This window comes from Myotis yumanensis, unplaced genomic scaffold (genome assembly GCF_028538775.1).
Source record: "Myotis yumanensis isolate MYYU_CA2020_CCGP unplaced genomic scaffold, mMyoYum1.0.hap1 SCAF_16, whole genome shotgun sequence".
NCBI classification, from domain to species: domain Eukaryota; kingdom Metazoa; phylum Chordata; class Mammalia; order Chiroptera; family Vespertilionidae; genus Myotis; species Myotis yumanensis.
Window position 1 is genome coordinate 48,458,443 of NW_027223767.1, and position 12,684 is coordinate 48,471,126.

The window sequence follows — 12,684 nt, forward strand, 5'->3', positions numbered from 1 at the left end:
AGCTGAGCCACCCTGGCCAGGCTAAACTAAGGCTCTCAACATGGGGAGAGTGTCCTAGATTATCCAGACGGGCCCTAAATACAATCACAAGTGTCCTTATAAGAGGGCGGAGGAGGGAGATTCGCCCACAGAGACAAGAGCGTGGTGTGACCACAAAGATAGAGACTAGACCTCGAGTGTAGCAGCTGCAACCAAGGCAGGCCCACAGCCTCCGGAAGCCGGAGCGGCCGGGAATGACCCTCCCGGGGCCTCCAGAAGGAACCGGCTCTGTCCACACTGGATCTTAGCCCCCAGGTCATTTTAGGGGCTAAAGCCAGGTTTCATTCTGATTCCAGGCTTCCAGAACGTCACGACAGCGAGCCTGTGTTACTGTAAACCGAACGGTGGTTGTTTGTAATAGCAGCCCCGTACACTAGTACCGACTGTCATCAGAGCCTTAGTTCACAACAACAACAAAAAAACATTGGGGAAAAAATCAAAGAACTGCTTAAAAAAAATTACTATGTCATAGTCCTACGAGGAAATACTAAGCAACCACAGAAATACTGAAATAAAATTAATTTTAAAAAAAGATGACTGTCCTACAACTGAGCATGGGTCTTGACTATTTCCCTTGCCTTTTTTGATATTTTTCTGATGGTACGCCTCTTGTAACGACTTCTGTCATCATATGTCGCACATGTATTTGCAGGGTGGTGAGCGGGGTAAGGACTTCTGATCCCTTTCTAGAAACAGAGAAGCAGACACGGCGGACAGTTTAGTGGAGACAGATCAAACGGACAGAGAAGCCAGGGTTGGCACCTTTCTGGGCTCCGAAGATGCCGCGTTTCCCGGCCAAAGGGTCCTCTCTCCTCTGCACACACCTCAGCCGGGCAGCACTAGCCTCAGCCTCCGTCCTTACAAGGCCTCTCCTCTGCATCTGCTTCCCCTCCGCTCCGCTTCCGAGGACTTGCCATGGGATCCTGACCAAACTCCATCTGCAAGGACCCTTTTCCTAAAGGAGGCCACACCTGAGGTTCCAGGTGGACACAGGTCCTGGGGTTCCACTAGAATTCAGTTCATGAAAGGTGTCTCCCCCTGCCACACCCCCCCACGCCCCCCGCCCCACCCCCACCCCCACTCACCCCCTCGCAAGTTCCAGCAACTTCACAAAGTCTCCTTTGATCTTTCCAGGTCCCGGAGAGCAATCCCTTCTGGAAGTTTCCAGAGGCAGACAGAGACTCCCTACAAGAATGAACTTCCCAACCATTAAGAGTTGCCAACGTGTTAGACTGGGTGACCTCTGGAGAGATCAAGTCTCCATCACTGAAGGGTGGGAGCAGGAGACACCCATCTGGAAAGACTCGGGGGAGGCCCTGGGTCTGGGTGGGAGATGGGATTGGCTCGTCAAAAAGAGTTTGGTTTTACGACTACAAGCAAGGACTGCGCCCAGTCGACTCGGCGAGGCCTGGGCATAGAAGAGGCTCCACACGCATGCTCACTGCCCCATGGGGACGCCCCTTACATCTCAACATGCCTCCCTTCCATGAATGCACAGAACACTACAAGGAAAATAAGCCAGGAGTTGGACACATGGTACGCTCAGTGATGGTGTGTCCAGAACCTCCTTCGCATCCTGCGCCGCGGGAGGTGATCCGACATGCCTACGGGCCCCTCTCTTCTTGGATGGCAAGAAGGTGACCCACCAGGACAAATCACATGACAGGAGACGCCTAACTCAGTGCCCCACGATGATGTCGACTGAGAGAGGGACTCGGAGCCGCCAGCGTGTCTGCATGGGCAGTGGAGGGTCCCTTGGGAAAACCTAAACGATGAGGCCCTGGGATCGATTTTGGCTCCTGCCCGGCCCACCGGGAAAGGCAGAGAGAGGAGGCAGAGCAGCCATTCTGGGCCGCAGCCGAGGCGGCTGCCTGTGCAGGCTGAGCCCAGACGAAGCACACCCACCAGGCGGTGACTTATCGGCTGTGGGAGGCCCGAGAAGCTCTTAAGCCACAGGTGGGCGCCCGTAAAGCCACCTCCGGGAGGAGCACAGACCTCAGGCCCCGCTTGCTGCTAATCACCCTAAGCACCCCGGGGTTTCAACCCCGATCTGGGTGGCCCTTCCCACTCCCGGAGCCTCCTCACGTGCCCAGTGATCTCAGCGGGCCTCCCACCAACCCTGCCGAGTAAGCGGGGCCGGTGTCCTCACTCCCACTTCACAGATGGGAGACTGCGGGCGGCTCGAGGACTTGCTGAGGGCCACCCAGGGAGTAGGCGTCCCAGTGGCCAGTCCAGTGCTCCTCCCGCAGACCAGCCGGCACTTCAGGGCTTTTCCTAGGTGGCAGCAAGGACCAGGGGGTGGCCCCCCCTCTCCCCGCTGGGCGCTGGGCATCCTTGTGGCCACTGGGGAGCCTGACCTGCTAAATCGCCCACCTCTTCCTGTTCAGTCAGCCTCCCTCCCCTGCTCGGCGGCTGGGAGTGGAAGGGCATGGACCGGGCCGGGCGGACAGGGCTTGGGCCCAGGCTGGGCCTTCCCCCAAAGCGGCGAAGCATGCCTTCTGGGATCTGGGGGGGAAGCCGCCCCTGTGTGTTTCCCAAGGAAGAGGGCACAGCAGAGCTGATGGGAATGTACAGCTCACCCCAGCCGGCCCCAGACTTCCCAGCGTGCCCGCAGAGGCCCTCGGCGCTGGGCCCGCGGCTCTAAGCTGCCCGAAGCGGCCGCGGGGAGTGGGCGGTGAGTGCCAGGGAAGATGGAGCAAGACTCTCCCCTCCTCCAGCCCCAGGTCAGTGGGGCAGGAGTTCACGTTGCCCAGGTCAGAGGCCTCCGTGGGAGGTGGACCAGCAGGGCCCCAAGGCCTTCCCTGCAGACCTGATTGAGCCCCAGGAACCAGCACCTGGAGGGGGCGTGTGGGGCGGGGCGGGCAGGGCCAGCTCATTCTCGGCCCACTCCTGGAATGCCCAGGTTCGGGCTGATCTGGCAGCTCGGGTTTCGCCTCGCCAAGCCGTTTTTCTGTCCCCTTCCGCATCCCCTGCACCCTCAAGGGGCACCTGGGGGACGCTGTACCACCAGGAGCACCGTGGGCTCCGCCGCGTCTGGGTCAGGCCGAGAGGAGCCACGGCCGGCGGTGGAAGGTGTTGCAGGCGGCGGAGAGCCAGGCTGCCCGCAGCGATCTAGGCCAGCGTCCGGTTCCCATGACACGTTCACTGGCGGCGTTAATAACTAACCGCGGCCCAGACAGGTGCTGGCGGCCCGGCCTCGGAGTTCTTGCTTAGGGTTGAAAGTGAGTCACTTCCCTGTTACAGTTTGCTGCCGGCTGAGTCACCCACGGGGAGGCCGGCCCTCGCACACCCGCTCGTTCGCACAGATGACATTCACGTCCCTGCCTCCGACCACCCAGTTTCCAGGTCAGCTGGGCCCAGAGGAACCGACCCTCACGGTGTAGACCCAACGGCACCCCCGGTACCCAGCCTCTGCCTCTCCCCCTAACCAACCCCTCCTTCATCTGAGACAGTGAGTCACTGTCCCAAGAGGAATCTGGAGAGATGTGAGAGGGGGGGAAAGGGGAGAGGGAGATGGAAAGAGAGAGACAGAGACAGAGACAGAGACAGAGACAGAGAGACAGAGAGAGAGAGAGGTCTGTGTCACCTTTTAAATTTACCCTAAAGAAACAGAGCTCTCACACCTTCTCAACCCCCTGTTTGGACACAAAGACTGAAGTGGAAAGTTCCAGATCTGATGAGCCAAAGGACACAACTGTAGAGCAATAGTCCACTTCATCACTCCGGGGAAGGACGGAGGCTGACTGTGGGTAAACTGAGTCCCATGCTTCCCTACTCCCAGTGTCAGGTGAGAGGCAGGACCGGCCACCAGGCCAGACGACGCCCATGGTAGCCCTGGGGCACAGCTCTCAGGATGAGTCCCTCCGACGGGTGAACATCACCTGGGAACAGAGGCTCCTGGCCCCCTGGGGGACCCTTCCTTCCTCACTCACTCAGGATCTCCTTTACAAACTGTTCTCATTCCCAAGAGAGATGAAGGGGGAGAGAAAGGACACAGGGCCCTCAACACCAGAAGGAAGCCTCGCTGAAACGGCGTGGGGATTTCCTCTTCTTTTTAATCCTCAGCAAGTCTCTCCCGTTCCCGGTGTCTAAGCCAGACGATAAACAGGGCTGACATCAGGGGGGCCGGCACCGCGGTCTCCCCGCCGGGCCGAGACTGACAGGTGGAGAAGAGATGACACTCTTTCCATCCTCGGAAGATGAAAACCGAGGAGGACAGATGACAGCAGAGGCTGGCGCTGGGCGTGGCGGGAAACCTGACACGCTGCCAGCCGTTGGCCCTTTGGGTGAACTCGGCTTGTCTAGATGGGGCGATGGGAGCGCCTCCCCCCGTCCCACCGCCCCGGCTGGCTTTGTCTACTCCCCCATCTCTCAGGTGTGTATCACCCCGGGGGCTCAGGAAGCCAGGCCTTGGGCTGGATGAGCTCCATGGAGCCCCAGGACGTTCCGAGCTGAAGGCTGACGTCCGCTCGCGGTGGCCGGGGCTCTGGCCGGACCCTCTCGGAGCGCCAGGGCCCTTCCTGCCACGCACGTCTTTGCACATCGCCTCTGAGCATGCGGCCAGCCCAGCGGCGTCGATGACACCCAGGGTGCAGATGCCAGAAGGGAGAGCCCACCCCCAGGGCTGGCTCAAGAAACCCAATGAGTCACCAGGCCTGACCAGTGGCCACGATGTCCCAGGGTGCAGTGGGAGGCTGGGGACAGCGCCGCTGCAGGGACACGAGCCACGGTGACTCACATCTGCATCCGAGGGGACGTTCCGTCTGCGAGGCCTCTGGACAGCTCTGCTCCCATCCCCGGGTGAGGTCATCACCCCCGCTGCTCAGAACTGGGACTCGGGACTGTCTCCTCCCAGGGCCCCGGCGGCCTCTTCACTCCCAACTATGGCCACGGCCGCAGTCATCATTTTAGCCACAGCCCCTCTCCCTCCCGCCACGACACATGACGGATGGGCCCGGGGAAAGAGTGTGTCCGTAAAGACAGCTCTTCCTCCCATGACCTCATGCAGGCGCCCCGGGCACAAGGCTGTGACAGTGACTGACCTTTGGATGGAAGGATGTGAAATCAACGCAAGCTGGTCGTGTGAACAGTACCGATGACGACCACTGCTAGGTGGACCCGGCCGTCTGGCCACCATCGGGCTCCCTCTCCCGGGGCCATGGGTCGGGAGGTAAAAGAGAGCAAGGCGCTGGGTAGGGAAGTGTCCCCAGCGGAGCCCGTGGCCAGGAGCTCGGCCCAGTCATTGGGAAATACACTCAAATGTGGGAGAAGCACCAGGTAGGGACTCCGCTCTGCCCGCTGTCTTTCTCCGAGCATTTCCTACAGAGCAGGTCACGGGCAGAAGGCGGCCCTGGCCACAGTCTATGCGTGAGAGATGGAGAAGGCCCCCAAACTTGGGCACTGGGTGCTCCCTGATGGTGCCGTTTTCAGAAAGACCATGCCCGCACCGTTGCCTGGAAATCCCCTGGGAGTCACTCGTTAACTCCCCTCCTCCGCACACAGCCTGTCAGTCACCCCGCCCAGACAGCAGGGTCAGACTCATGTCAGCAACCGCCTCTCCTCGGCGGGCCCATCCTCCCACCAGGTAACCCACGCGGTGTCTGAGCACCGAGTCTGTCCAAGACCGTAAAACGAGCAGTGAGAAAGGACGGGGTCACAGAAACCCAAGCAACAGACAACAAGGCCCATCCCCCTCCCCGCCCGCTCTCCAGGCACCTGCTGGGGCAGCGAACCCCACAGGGCAGGCGGAGGCCCACAGGTGAGGTATGCCGGGTGAAGGAGCGGCTGGTGCCACGGGCCCTGTGGTTGTGGGGGATTTCTGAGAAGCTGAGGCACACAGATGGTAACATGGGGGGAGGGGGCGAGCACAGAGGCAGGCGCAGAAATGTTCCAGGCTTGGGAGATGTTCCAGGCTCGGGAGTGGGATGCACAGCAGGTGAGCTGGGCTGAAAGGACTCACACTGGCGAGGGAAGAGGTGGGCGATAGGACAGAGCGCCTAGTGAGACGCGGTCACTGAGACAGCAGAGAGAGGTGGTAGGTTTGGGGGTGGTTTGTTTTTAAGCAGAAAGTGACATGAGTTTGAGACAGAGGCTTGTGAGCACACAGCTACAAGTACTTTGGTTAAGAAAGACTGAACCACATGGGGGAGCCTTGGTGGGCATCCCAGCTGGTGCTGCGGGGAGTCAAGACCAAGGCGGGGAGTGGGGGTGGGGGCGGGGGTTGTGGCTGGTAGAAGATGGGGATCGAATCAGAAAACGGCTGTAGAGTAACTGCCAGGGCTTGGTGTTCTTGTGGATGGAGGACTGAACACCACCAGCCACCTCCCTTCAAACGATCCACGTGGAATCAGGCAAACGAGGGAGAGAACTGAGAGAGAGACACGGCGTCCGTTCCGATCTAGACGACTTGTGTTACCTCATTCAACTCCCAGCCTCCCCTGACCACAGGGTACCAATATCCCATCTTACAGATGAGAAAACCGAGGCTGAGGAATTTACCAACATCATATCCAGACGAATGAGAAAAACACCACCACCCCGACATCTGCTGCACGCGTACTCTGTCCCAGGCACTGTGCCAGGCTCTTCTCAAGTCACAGCTCGGCAGGGGTTTTCATTATTGTCCCCATTTTACAGATGTGGACCCCAAAGTCCAGAGAAGTCAAGGTCACCAGTCTGTAGCCAGCCAGGGAGGAAACAGAGGAAGTAGGATTTGAACCCAGGTCTTCGAGGTCCACCCTCTGCCCATGTGCTGGACCAACACTGGAAAACTGGCCACATAACCTGCCCAGTTCTAGAGCCCGGCTTTGCATCACACAGCACCCCCTCGCCCAGGCTCCGTAGGAGAAACAGAGACGCTTTGCTGCCTCCAAACATGCCCACGTACGTGGCTGGACTGACCTGTACCCAGGAGCCAGACTCCCAGCCAGAAGGGCGACTGCTGGGGATGGTGGGGCCTCGACAGCTGTGGGCAGGTCCAGCCCTTGCTGTCAGGAAGTGGCCCTGTGCCCAAACCACGCTTATTAGGACCGGACATCAGTCCGCCAAGCTCCAGAAGCCCTGAGGTCCCCTTTAATCCCACAGTCGGTCTCTGAGCTCTTGAAGGTCAGCAGGCACAATCTACCTTTCTCCATTTCCTAAACCTGCAGGCTTCAAGCCACCCACCTGATGGCTCTCCCTGCACAACACAAGACCTCTACCCCCTGTTTTGGACCCTGCGTACAAAGACCAAGTGGCGGGAGCAGCCAGAACGTGCATCGTCACTCGGAATGGACAGAGAACACAGCGTGAACCCTGGCTCCCTCATTAAATAACTCCACGACCTTGGGCCATGGACTGTACCTTGGTTTTCTCATCTGTAGACTGGGTACAACGTGAGCGACCTGTGAGAGGTGACAAGTTCCTCTAAGTAAGAGCCCCGAGAACACAGCCTGGCTAGGATGGATCACGCTGACTAGGAGGGCGCCTTAAGCTGAGCCTCGACCTTCTCCGACGGCTCCTGCCTGCCGGTCTCTGCTCCGGGCTACACACAGGTGGGGTGGGGATGTCAGGGTGGGGGATTCTGCTGCAGAAAGAACATAACCCCCGAAGCGAGGACGGCAGCAGGGCAACGGCGCTGCTCTCGTTACCTGGCGTGCTCCGGGCCACCTCCTTCCCCGTCCTTTCTTGGTTCGGAGCACCTGCCCCGGTTGGCCACCAACCTCTGCTGTCACCTGGAAAGAGAAGGAAAGCGTGACCTCAGGGAACAGGGATCATGAAAGTCATGTTCCAGCTTAAAGCATCGGAGGAGAGGACTCTGAGGGTCACACGGCCTCCCACGGACACGGGAGGTTACAGCTGCTGATTCTCCGGTACAGAAAACACACAAACACCATTGATTGAGAATAAAGGAGAAGTCCATTTCCCATATCAGCTGTGGACACGGCCACCGAGGGCTGCTTTCAAGAAATACAGGGTTTCCACCCGAATGAACTAGACCTAGAACAACCCTAATAAACTAGACCCAGAATAACTAAGATGTAAATGGGTATGACACGGGATAGTGATTTCTTTCAAGTTATAACAAAACTTAAATTCACGAGGGACCTTGACTACAAAATCATCTTTGGCCACGGTTCTGAGTTGTTCTGTTTTTATGGAGTCTTTTATTCCGAGGCGGCTACTGTGATACGATTCTGAATTTCTCTATGTTCTGATCTTATGGCGCCTGAATTCATTAAATGGGGTAACACCTGGAGGGCGCCGAGCTCTGTGCCTGACCCCTCCCCTGCACCCAGCACATATCGGCTATGCTTTTGTTAACGCTGCTCCTTTACACGGGTTTCTCGAGAGCAAGGCTACGCCACGCCATCCGTGTGACTCCCGAGGAGATGCGCAGAGTGATCAGCGCAGTTGCTGTTCCTGCTAAAATATTTAATCTTTAAATCCGACCTCTCCCCAACCCAATTCAGACACCAGGAAGGGTCGCATTTCAAAAGGTGTTTAAAGATAATGGCCCCAGTCTCAGCTTCCCCATCATTAGGCTCAAAGAAATCACTCTGGACCCTTCGTTTGGCAAATGAAGACAGAGAGAAGAAAGAGAACGGGAAAGACAATACCATCAGATTTGAAACAGAAAACGCGTAACCTTCACTCACAAGAGGAAGGATTGTTTGGGCGGCGTTTTGTTCCTTCACTGGGCGCACACACATCAGCCGGGGCGGGGATCGCTCCCCCGGTTTCTAGAGTTCCTGAGGACAGGGCCGGTTGGCACTCTGGGCTACCCCGTCCATCAACTCCGGCCCCCTCTCCACCAATCCCAGGGACACAGGTCGGCTGGGTCAGTTTCCTCTGCCATACCCACGGACTGACCCCAGAACCGACCTTAAATGCCACGCAGGGTTCTTGACTGCAGGGCAAAGATCTCAACAATTACATTTTATTTTATTTAAATATATTTTTATTGATTTCAGAGAGGAAGGGAGAGGGAGAGAGAGATGGAAACATCAATGATGAGAATCATGGATCAGCTGCCTCCTGCACACCCCACACTGGGGATCGAGCCCACAACCTGGGCATACACCCTGACCGGGAATCAAACCGTGACCTCCTGGTTCATAGGTCGATGCTCAACCACTGAGCCACGCTGGCTGGGCCTCCACAATTTTAGCTCCGATGAACCATGCAACACTTGGAACCTACCTAGACCGCTTGCAAATGCTAGAAAACTCCTCCAAAAGAAGCAAGGAAAACCACAAGATACTCTCCAAGTCCAACAGAACCGACACCAGGATGGATTCCCATTCCTGCTGCCACTCCCAGATCCAACCCACATCCCTTGTATTAGGTGCAAAGCATTCGATAAACTCTGTGATTGCAGCCTTACCCTCCCGGGGCGATAGAAAATTTAACACAAGTCCATCTAAACTCACCCAGCCACCAGGACTTCCCAACCCACCAATCAGTAGCAGACCCTGGGGATGGGATGGGTGGGGACTGGCAGGGGCTTCTGTCAATCCTATGATGGGGGAAAGACAGGAGGGGAGTGAGGGTTCAGACTTGGCTACTCACTGAAGTCGCCATCCCCTTCCCCCGGGCAGATGGAAAATCCTCCTGAAGCCTGGGTCCCAGCCCCAAGGGTTCTGAGGTCTGGGCTGACGCTCTAGCCCAGCCGTGGGCAAACTACGGCCCACAGGCCGGATCCGGCCCGTTTGAAATGAATAAAACTAAAAAAAAAAAAAGACTGTACCCTTTTATGTAATGATGTTTACTTTGAATTTATATTAGTTCACACAAACACTCCATCCATGCTTTTGTTCCGGCCTCCGGTCCAGTTTAAGAACCCATTGTGGCCCTCGAGTCAAAAAGTTTGCCCACCCCTGCTCTAGCCCCTGAGCCAAGGGCCAGGGCAAGAATGTTCTCAATTGTTGAACCTCAGAGGGAAGGCAGGGGAGGGTGGGTGGGAAAAGATCAACCAATGAACTTGTATGCACATATGCATAACCCATGGACACAGACAGTGGGGTGGTGAGGGCCTGGGGGGAGGGGGGACGGGAGCGGGCTGGAAAAGGTTAATGGGAGGGAAAGGAGGACCTGTGTAATACTTTCAACAATAACGATTAAAAAAAAAAAGAATGTTCTCATTTCTTCTATAATCAGAAGTAATAAAGTGACTGTCACAGAAGTGCCTGTATAGCGATGAATGCAGCCTGGATGAGATTCATCCTTCTACCACTGTAGCCATAAAATATACTTTTAACATCATGTGTTATGGGGGCTGGGGGCTCATGAAGACAAAAGTGCCCAAGGTTAGGAGCATGACCATTCATCCCTGAACTTGCCGACGATTTCCTGTCTCTGACCTCACCAGCCTTCATTCAGACTTTGGTGAATGTCCCCGCTGACCCCCTATACCCACCCATGTTCCTTCTGGGAGACCCCTGCCCCAGCCCGAAGGCCTGCCCCTAACTGCCCTCCCCCATTGCTCTGCCCTTTGACCCTGGCTCTGCCACCAGCTTCTGTGCTGCCTCTAGGCAGGCGCTCGCCACCGCCCCCCTCCGCCTTCCCCATGTGGAAGCCACGCACAGCCCAGCTGGGCAGGACCTCTGAGGCCAGACACACCCCTCAGCCCCCTGCAGCATCAACAGGAGCACACATCACACCCAGGCCCGTAAAAGTAATTATACAATCTGATCTGGCAAATTAGAGCCATAGAACTGTCTAATTCCTACAGTGAATTCGAGGGCTGGATCAGCAGGGGAAATGACCCTGGATCTTTATTGCCATTTGCCCCCCGGTCAGGATTAGGGTTTATTTATCTTTTTTATTTTCTTGCTGAGAGATGGGAGACGGAGAGGGGCCTTCTCTGCTGCCCGCCTCTCCCTCTCCTCACCCCTCTCCATCCCACCCTACCCCGGTTTGCTGTGTAGACAAACCAATCGCCCAGTGTGCTTGCCCATAAAGCACTCAACCTCGACTAAGATTAAATAAAGCACCAAAAGGAGAGACGACGGAGAGCGAGATAGAGAAATAAATAACTTTCCACCACAGAAAACTTGGGGCATCCCAACCCCAAACCCAGGGCTTCATTGGTTGGCATGAACTCACTGCAGAGCAAACAGAACAGCGGACATGCCCGCCCCAGCCAGGTGGCTCCCGTGCCAGTTAGGGTCCCAGTTAGGGTGCAACCAATGAAAGTTCCTCTCTCGCATCGATATTTCTCTTTCTCTCTGGAATCAATCCCTGCCCCCCCCCCCCGCCCCCCCCCCACCACCACCACCACACACACAAAACAATAAATACATCCTCGGGGTGAGGATATTTTAAAAAAGCAAAAACTGACATGCCCAGATTGCAATTTATCTCCTAATGATTCTGGCTCAACTCTGAAATGTTTACTTGGAGAACACTCACATATATACATTTCTGTAAACACACCTCTCTCTCTCTCTCTCTCTCTCTCTCTGTCTCTCTCTTCCCCTGCCCCCCCTGTCTCTGTCTGTCTGTCTGTCTGTCTCTCTCTAACTCCCCCACCCCCAAGGCTATTTACAGGAACTGGTGCCCATCTCCTCTGCTCATTAAACAGCGAGATCACCCAAGGGCAGAGACGGTGATGCCAGGACAAGCTGATATGAAGCACGGATCCTGCATCAACCAGAGCAAACACTAGAAAGGGCTGCAAGCTCTTCCCCTCTTTCTTCCTGCACCTTCCTGGGAAAGACAGTTTCCGCCCAGACTCCTGGGTCAGCCCCGCCCGGGCGCTCGCGTCCTGGGCCTGAGGACAGAGCCCCGGCCCAGGCAGAGGTATTTGGCGCGGACGCCGCAGCAGGCCCCTGCCAATGAAGGTCAGGCTGAGAAACGAGGCTGTGCGGTGTGCAGAGGCCCGGGCAGCCTTGTCCACATGCAATGCCAGGGTGATCCACCCAGGAAATTATTATTTTTTAAAAATATGTTCTAAAAACAAACCCAGAAGGAGAAAGCAAAAGGTTATTAACAAGTTGTCCTCCCTGGGTAGTGAGTTCAGGGGTGATCTGTTTTCTTATTTTTTGCATGACGACCGTGCACGGGCGTTGTTCAAAAATGCCCTCGTATTTAAAAAGTAGTAAAAAATAAAATAGACATTCATCATCTTGAACTAGAAATAAAACTATAAATGCCATTTTCATAACAAAAACACGGTTAAAACAGGAGTTACAAAATTGTGAAATCAGAAACAGTTTGGGAGTCAGGATTAGAGAGCTGCCAGTTTGACCCAAAGTTGGGGTCCAAGGTGAGATCCGGCCAGGGTGCCCTGGGGACCTCCCTGTGTCTGGGACCCAGAGTGAGCCCGGGACAGAGACACCCAGAGGCGGCTGGAGCTCCCACTGGCGGGAGAGTAGCCACTCCCACGGAAGGATTCCGTCAATATTGGCTTGAACCGTGAACTTAACCGAGAATCCCAACCCAGCTGACAGGCCGCAGGCCGCAGGGTTGAACGGACCTGCTCCGTGGCATTTTCCAAATGCCTGTGCCATTCTCAGGAGCCGGCTGTGGTGGCATTCGCGTTTCTGACCCGTCCCCGGAGCCGGTTCCACCAGGCCAGGCTGGAAAAGGAGGCCAGACTCCACGCTACAGCCCGCAGAGGCCACGTCGGAAAGAAGGGCCCACGGTGCCCCCCGGGCTCAGAGA

The 12,684-nt window shown here is 56.4% G+C and overlaps 1 long non-coding RNA gene across 2 annotated transcripts in view; it reads right to left on the reverse strand.

Moving 5' to 3' along the window:
* LOC138994431 (uncharacterized) overlaps positions 1-12,684 on the reverse strand; it is a 300,667-nt gene that overhangs the window by 195,100 nt on the left and 92,883 nt on the right. For both annotated transcript variants that reach the window (XR_011468433.1, XR_011468432.1), the window contains exon 2: positions 7,668-7,751. This is a non-coding gene — a long non-coding RNA (uncharacterized lncRNA). The remainder of the gene's footprint in view (positions 1-7,667; positions 7,752-12,684) is intronic.